This window comes from Pterocles gutturalis, unplaced genomic scaffold (assembly GCF_000699245.1).
Source record: "Pterocles gutturalis isolate BGI_N339 unplaced genomic scaffold, ASM69924v1 scaffold25389, whole genome shotgun sequence".
In the NCBI taxonomy this organism is placed as follows: domain Eukaryota; kingdom Metazoa; phylum Chordata; class Aves; order Pterocliformes; family Pteroclidae; genus Pterocles; species Pterocles gutturalis.
The window spans coordinates 14691-22801 of record NW_010131475.1 but is presented as its reverse complement, the minus strand read 5'-3'; positions in this window follow the sequence as shown (position 1 = coordinate 22801).

Here is an 8111-nt window from a genome sequence, read left to right as displayed (position 1 = left end):
ACCCAAAACCTCTGCAAAGCCCCCAGTTTGTGACTTTTTTAGGGAATTTTCAGCACATCTAGATTCTGGTCAGGCAGAACATCTGATGAGAAGCAGCTTTCCTACAGTCAGCCTTTTGGTCCCAGGCACTGCGGGATCCCCAGTGATGGGGACGGGGCTGAGGGTGCTCCTGTGCCCCAGGTCCCCTCCACGGTGCCACGTGCTGAACCTGTACCTGGGTGGGAGCAGCTTCTGCCCCAGGGCTTTGCTCATGGACCCGCCTCCTACTGCCATATCCCAGGGTGAAAAGGGATGCTGAATTAGCCAGCCTGATTTAGAAAGTGGTTTAATCGACTTAACCTCCCTTGTGCTAAGGTTAATGAGTCACTTGAAAGCAGCTTGCCTCCAAAGGGTTAGTCAGGCCCTTGTTTGGGATTTTCAAAGCCTCACAACCCACAACATGAGTCCAACTGGAAGTCTGTTGGGTAGCTCTGGAAATCCCACTCTCCCTCTGCTCTGAGATTTCAGCATTGCAGAAGCTTTGGCTGGCTTGGCTCTTTGCAAAGACATAATTTCACCCTCTAACAAGCACAGATAACTTGATTTCAGCCCCACTTACGGCGTTGTAAATCCAGACTAACCATGTTAAAGTCAAGGGAGCTGATGCCAGAGACAAAACTGCTACAAAGAAAAGTCACATCAGGTCCATGCAGTCAACAGCCTGGCCCGCAGCCACCCTGCGCTGATTTGTAAAGCAGCCCAGAGAAATTTTTCTATAAATGTTCCATTAATCCTAACAACTAAATCCCTGTCCTGCTCTAAAAACCTCACTCCAGCCTAAGTTAGTAACAACCGTTCCTATTTAATTTGCTCCCAAGGCTGGCAGACCACACCATCAGTGGTTGCAAGCTGATGTAGTTCCCTGGAAGTCAATAACATTTATTTCTGCCACTGGCCAGGGTGTAGTTAGTACCCTGGCTAAGGACCAAGTTTGTGCACCGTCCCCTTTCAAGGTACTGAACAAAATCTGACCAGAAGCCTCAGTGCTAAGGTTTCTCCCTCCATTTTTCATCTCATCTTCACCCAGTGGAAAATTCCTCGTCAATAAGAATTTTGGTGGTATATATTCTTCTTCAACAAATGAATTTGAAGCTTCCTAGCATCTCCCACCACGAGAGAGTTTTAAGTAAAACCCACCCTTGAAGCTGATGCCTCAGTCCCTTCATTCCCCCAGGGATGCCAGGCAACATTCGCCAACGATACAGCTTGTTCACAGGAAAAGCTAAAAGCAACAGAGCCTGCAGCCAAGCACAGCCCTGGTCCATCCTGCACCTAATAAATCCTTTGGCACCAGTTTCCCCACGGCACCTTGTGATAGCGGAGGGAGCCTGGGCGGCTCCGAGATGGGTGAAGCCAGGCTCAGCAAGGCGCAGTTCAGCCCCAGCTGCTTAAACTTTCCCCGATCCCTGACTAACCACACCCCAAATCTGACTAATACCCAAAGCAATGGTTTCATTCATGTGAGAAGGAGGAATTAAATACTATTGCATGTAAATAATAACTGGCTATTTAAGCACAACAGCCTGAGCCAGAGGGAATTTCTGGCCTTGGCTTTGCAGCCCAGAGGATCCTCGTCTCCTGTCTCACCTGTCCTGTGCCCTGACTGCCAGACCACACGGCTCCAGGAATAAAAATAACCCAGAAAATTCAAACTTTCGAAGGAAGAGTGCTGCCATTCATTACTGCCATCGCTGAGCTTTCTCATTGCTTCAGCCTGAAAAAAAAAATTAAAATATTTGTGGTCCAACCACACAACAACATGGTGTCATCAGGCGAGACACTTCCCTCTCCATGCTGCTGCCATAGTCTCTCTTTTATTACTGGAAGCTCTGCTGTGCATTACAAGCCACAGTTTATCACTGGAAATCAATCTGGGGTCACAAAAAAACCCAAAAGTCACAACACTCAGTTGTGAGCCAAACGTCCTTTGCTTGTTTGGCTGCCCTACAGCATTGCAGCATCGTTTAACCACAGATGTCATTCCCTCCTAATAAAAAACTGCATCACACGAGACCCGTTACAAACACTGCAGCGATGTCCAAGGATTGTGTATAAATACTTTCTGCTTGAATATTTAAGGATCCTGATACTAATTTTGGCTTCAGTCAAAAATAGCTCATCTCTTGAAGTCAGGAGCTCTCATTGGTGGTGAAGGTGAACCCAGATGCCAGCAGGGAGGGAGGAAGAGCATCCACACCATGGCATGCTCCGTGCAGTGCTGTGACCCAGCTGACAGAAGGACGGAGACACAGCTCCCTTGCCCTCCCACAACCCTCTGAATCCAGCCTGGGGACTGGTGCATACTGGTGTGGTTGCACTGATGCCCACACCAAGTGAAAAACACAACCACAGCTTTTAGAGAGAAGGCAAATTTATGCTTCTAAATTGTTTCAGATCATGTGAACAGGCAGTTTTAGTTCATAACCTGAACTGACTGGAAATCTGAAGCTGGAAAGTAATCACAGAGAAGCAGAAGAGTGGGCAGCTCGTAAAAAAAAAAATACAGGCGCAATAGCAAATCCTCCCCATGCAGAAAAATAGAAAGTGTTATGAAGAACCAGCATAGTTGCAACAAGAAATCTTTCAGAAAATCAGAATGAGCAATACAAGACCTAGAAATGAGGATGTATTGGTAAATACCGTCTAGGAGTGGCACAAGTATTCAGTGATAGACTCAAATGCTGAAATGCAAACTGAGATGTAGATAGAAAGGGTTAAGAGAGATCAAAAAAAAGGTTTTCTGCATTCATCAGAACTAAAGGGAGAAGAAAAGGAAACACAGGGAAAGACCATTAGACACCATTATCGTTTCAGTCTTCAGAGAAAAAACAAGCTGAGTTCTCACCAGCTGCCCAGCAGTGAGGCAGGAATACAGCACAAAATTAAGTCTGTATTCATTTTAAAAAAGCATCAAATATTTGATAGTGTTGGATATGCTGGTATGTAATGGGTGAAAGGCTTTGAAGCACTCACAGCTATCCCAAAATCTCCTTGAAGACAGTGATGACCCAGGGGCCAGAGGAAGGGGAGAGCTCAGCCAGTTGCCCAGAAAGGCAGAGTCAAGTGGGTGGCCAGGAGGACGCAACATCAAAAGGCTGAACGGTCCCTACAGGAGCCCTCCAAGGACACCACAATGGCAAGAGACAACCAAATGGCATTGCTCAAGAGCAAACTGGGTCACACAACAGCCTTTCTGACAGGTACCTGGCTGTGTGGGTAAGAAGCAGATCTACCCAGCTTCAGCAAGGCTTTGAGCCTTTTCCATAGGGGGTTTTAGGGCTGCCCTACATGAGAGCAGCCTGCTGCAGAAGATGCACACGAGTCCTTGCCGCTCTGACTTGTGTGTTCACTCATTTATGTGCATCCAGGGAAGATGCAGGTGACAGTGATCTTTATCTCATGCTTTGTGGGCAAATTATCTCAAAATACTCTTCCTTCCGAGGTTGCCAGTAATTGCTAGGAAAGCTGAGCCAAGAACAATAACCGCAGCAGGGCCAGGCCAGGTGATGGCTCCCGTGACATTAAAACGATTAGCAAACAGCAGGAGATGAAATACACCCCGAGGGATCTCCTCCGTTGGCTCTGCTGCCGGTAAGTGCTCAGAGCACCTGGGGATGAGCCACGTGGGGCTGGCATTGCTGCCACCCGCCTGCCCTCGCTCCACAGGGACAAGCCAATCCACCATCTCTCCGTGGGGCTCCTACAAGCCCCCATCATCCTTAAACCCTCCCCATGATGTCTGGGCACTTTCCATGCCATGGTTATCGACTTCTGAGTTGCATTGGTGTCTCTCTTCCCTCCCAGCAAGGATGTCACCTTGCCAAGGGCTGGGAAAGGCACAGGTAAACAACTTGGGGATTTTTTTTGACACGGAAGGCTTGTAGTCACCTTCATCTCTCCTCAGGCTTGCAAATGCCGTGACTGATTATTCAGAAATAATATTTTTGCAATGACTGCATTTTTTTTGGCTGGGCTGGTGGCATGGACCTGCCAGCAGAAATGAGGATCATGCCATGGCAAAGAGGTCACCAGGGTGACAAGAGCCAGTTCCACCTGAGGAATGCAGGAACTCCCCACCACTGATGCCAAGAGCAAAGCATCTGGAAAAACACAATGCCACCTTTGGCTCCAAAAAAAGCTTTTCCGTGTCTTGTTGCCTGAAGTCCCAAAAAAATTGCCATTGCAAGAGTCTCACCCGCTCCTGTGCACCAAGACCCCTCTGTCCCTGTGTGTGGACCTCTGGAGGAAAGCCTCGTTTGGACCTGCTGACATTTTTCTTGTGCCTTGACTCCTCCTAACGCCAATGAGGTTTTCCAACACAGCACATCAGTCTGTCTGTGGTTCTTTTTCACCATTGAAGCAAACAGCAGCAGCCCCATGTTTACAGAAGCACATTTTGCCTCCTTGTACAGCCCGCTGAGCGGCTCCGGCCATGATGCTCAGCTGGTTTGAGGTGACCCAGCCCTCTGGGTGCTAAATGTCACCTTTCCTCTCTTCTGAACTGGACCAAACCCCCAAACCCATCTCACCCAGCTTATTTCCTCCTAAGCAAACATGCACTCAAAGAAAGGTGCGATTGTGGAGCCAAGCTGGAGCACTGGGAGAAGGGCAGGTGTAGCGATGCTGAGGGTAAAATCCACAAACGAAACTTGGAAAATTGTGGGTGTTTAGCTGTGGCCACATTGCTCCTTGTAACAGCTCTAGTTTCTTTCATTTAATGGAAGATAAATTGCCTGCAGCCCATGGATTAATTTGATAACTCATGTTTTGGAAGTGCTTGCACTTCTTGAGAAGGTAAATCAAGAGGCTGAGGAGTTTCATCTTCAGAAAAGCTCAGGTTCCATGTCAGCACTTGGACAACTGTCCTGCTTTCTCCCAAGATCCTGGAGCACTGGCTACTGTGCTTTATGGAAAACATGACCTCAAGTAGCCTGATATATGAGCAGTGATGACCATAATTTCCTGCTTACAAGGGGATTGAGCTGTTCTGAAAGCCCAGCCCAGATTATGAGTTTCAAATACTAGAAAATCTGTCCCTGAGCTCTTAATCCAGTTTATGTGTTCATCACGAGTGGAACGGAGCCATTCTTGGAAGGAAAACTTGGCAAAAGCAGTCTTTCTCCACTGTATCAGTAGAAACCAACAAAGCTAGACTGGGGAGTAATTAAAACCTGTAACAGCCTCTCTCCACGATGGAGGGAAGTGGTGATATCAGGGCAGCAGCCAGAGCTGATCGCACAGGAACCCGACCAACACCAAAACTCACTTCTTGGGATGGTCTCTAGGCCACGCACTGGGATGGAAGGTGAACGCTCCTCGGCTCCAGTCGAGCTAAGCCTGCTGCTGCCAAAGAGCTGCCTTCTGCAGCTTCTGCCTCGATACCATCAGCACGTATGAGCATCTTTTCCCTGTACAGAGCAGGGCATGGGGAGAGGAGCTCAATTCTTCTCTCCCAGCAGCATTCCATCCACACAGGGCTGTTGAGGTTAATAGAGTTGTTCTCCTCCTATCTATACTTAGTGGGAAGAAAAACAGACCTGAATGGGGCTATTCTTTTTTAAAAGTCTCTTCTAACAATAGCTCTCTTTCAATACCTTGTTTACTGCCCACCTGTGACTCCAGAGTAAAATCTGTTCAGCTGTTGATCTAAAAGACTTCCCCTTCCCAGCTAATCCTCAGTGATCCTGGCTGTTCTCTGGCAGCCAGGATGAACTCTCTCTCGATTGCCTGCAGCAATAAATCATACATTATCTGTGCTTGAATTTGGTTAAGATTCTGGCTAATGATGCATGAGATAGAAGAGGACTCAGCAGATGTAGTCTTAGTTGTGCTGCTCAGCAAAACCGGTTGAAGTGGAAAAAACAGTTAATATGGATTTTTGGCATTAGAAATCAGCTTGTCTGATTTCGTGCATGGACAGGAGCAGATGCACTGCTTGAAATCATGATGCATTTGCAGACTCTCACACATCAGCAAGGGAACTATGAAATGGAAGAAGGGCCTGAGAAGCATTTGCTGCAAATAGACAAGATGAGCACCATAGGAGAGCACTGGTACCGACGCACGGGCACCTCCCTGGAGCAAGCAGAGAGCAGAGATGTTCTCCTGGCCCAGGAGACCTCAGGCAGTGCCAGATGTGCAGAGGCAGTGCCAGATGTGCAGAGGCAGTGCAGGGCAGGACAGCCTCTCCTCCAAGGCCTCTGGCCACCTGCCTTTTCTCTTTAGCTGAGCACCATCTAGAGGGATGCGTCTGCAAGCACGAGGCGTCAGCCCTGCACTGCACGTTGGGTGCAGGGAACACCCGCACGTTGGGTTTGGAGTTGGCGGAAGACAAGCAACTGAAAGCAAAGCGTCAAAAGAGCAGTTTCCTTCTCCAGCCATCTCCACTATCTGTTAAAGCTCAAGGCTCTGGTGCAGTCATTCCCCTTGTCCCGTGAGATCTTCTGTGCAATGGAAAAGTGGGTCCTGCAGAGAGGGTTGGAGATTGGGGGGCTTGGGATGGGGGAAGGTCTGAAAGGGGATGCTCAGGATTTGGGGGTTTTTTCCTTGAATTTTTTTGGGGGGGACACCTACAGATCTTGCATCACATACTGCCGCGGGGTGATGTGGTGGGGAGTCCTCTGTGGTTTAGAGCAGAGGTTGTTCTTCATGTCCATTGAAGCCTTTGCCTTCCATTAACACCACACAGCAGCACGTCAGGACACCAGCTGAACTGGGCATTTCTATGCTGCATTTTACAGTTTTCAGCCCAGTGCATCAGAGTTTACTCAAATCCCCCAACATGGAACACCAGAAGAAGTCCGAGGGTGGGGTGGAGTGACGTTAACTCCTATCTCACCCACTGCTCTTGCACTTTCGTCTGCAGCAGCCTGGACTACTGACTCGTGGTGCGGCGAGATGAAATACCTGCACTCCACCAACCACCTCTCTGGCCAACAAGGCAAGGCCATCGAAACCAAAGTCCAACTTGCCTGAATTAGCGAGTGCTTGGTTTGGAGACAGGAAACACATTGTGCTGGTCAAAGGGCAACGCAGCAGCTTTCAGAATTCACACGACTTTGGGTGATAGGTACCAAGCATGAACGGCAGCGAGGCTTTGCAAAGGATGCACAGAACCTGCACTGCTTTAGTGCTTGCGGTGACCCCACAGACAAAAACCAAGCAGTGGAGCTGGTCTGGGGGAAGGACCCTAGAGAAACCAAGGCCAATGGTGCTGCCTACATCCTATCTCTAGGGATGTCACCTGCCTTTCCCCTGAGTACAGCAGGATGTGGTATGAGAGGGTTTGAGGGTCCAGCTGGGGGAGGGAAGGAATGAATACCCCTGCGGTGTTCAGACAGCAGCAGGAAAGGAGACGAAACGTCCCTTTGTTCACCCCTGCTCCATACAAGCACAGTGCACGCTGCAGCCCTCCTCTCCAGCTCGGCTCAGAGATCCCAGCACAACTTTTACCTCCCTAGTCTCAGACCCAGGTCCCCCAGCAGCCACAAAGCACCACCAGCAGCTCCTCCAGCCAGGGCCAAGCCGCCTTTCCCCATGCTCAGCTCAAACCTGGGTGCTGCTGCCTGCAGCCGATGCTCCGAGTGCTTTCTCCTTTCAGGGAGGTGCCGGGATCCCACAGCCGCACGGCACAGCCCTGTCCGGAGGCAGTGCCGGGCTGAGCCTGCCTCCCCTTACCGGAGAACATCCCCGTGGGAGGCGAGGAAGGAGGAAGCCAGGCTGTGAAAAAATAAATCCACTGCCGAGCTGACTGCAAGAGAGAGAGGAGGAGACAGGCTGGCTGGAAAGGACAGCTTTGCTGAGCCGCAGAGAAAATGGTTTGAGTAATTATCAACGGTAAGGAAACCTCTCGTTTCAGGCAAGAGAGCTTAGAGGGATTTCTGCATGGTGAATACTCGGCATATTTTATGGCCCTGGCTTGTGGGAGAAGAAAGGCTGGACCTAGAGTGGTTGGAAGCACAGCAACTCCCTTTTAGAGCGTTAAATCCATTCCCCTCCGTCTCCTCTGTTACTTCTGGCCATAACCCATCACGGGTCCAGCGTGACCCCCAGCCACTCACCTCTTTGAGGAG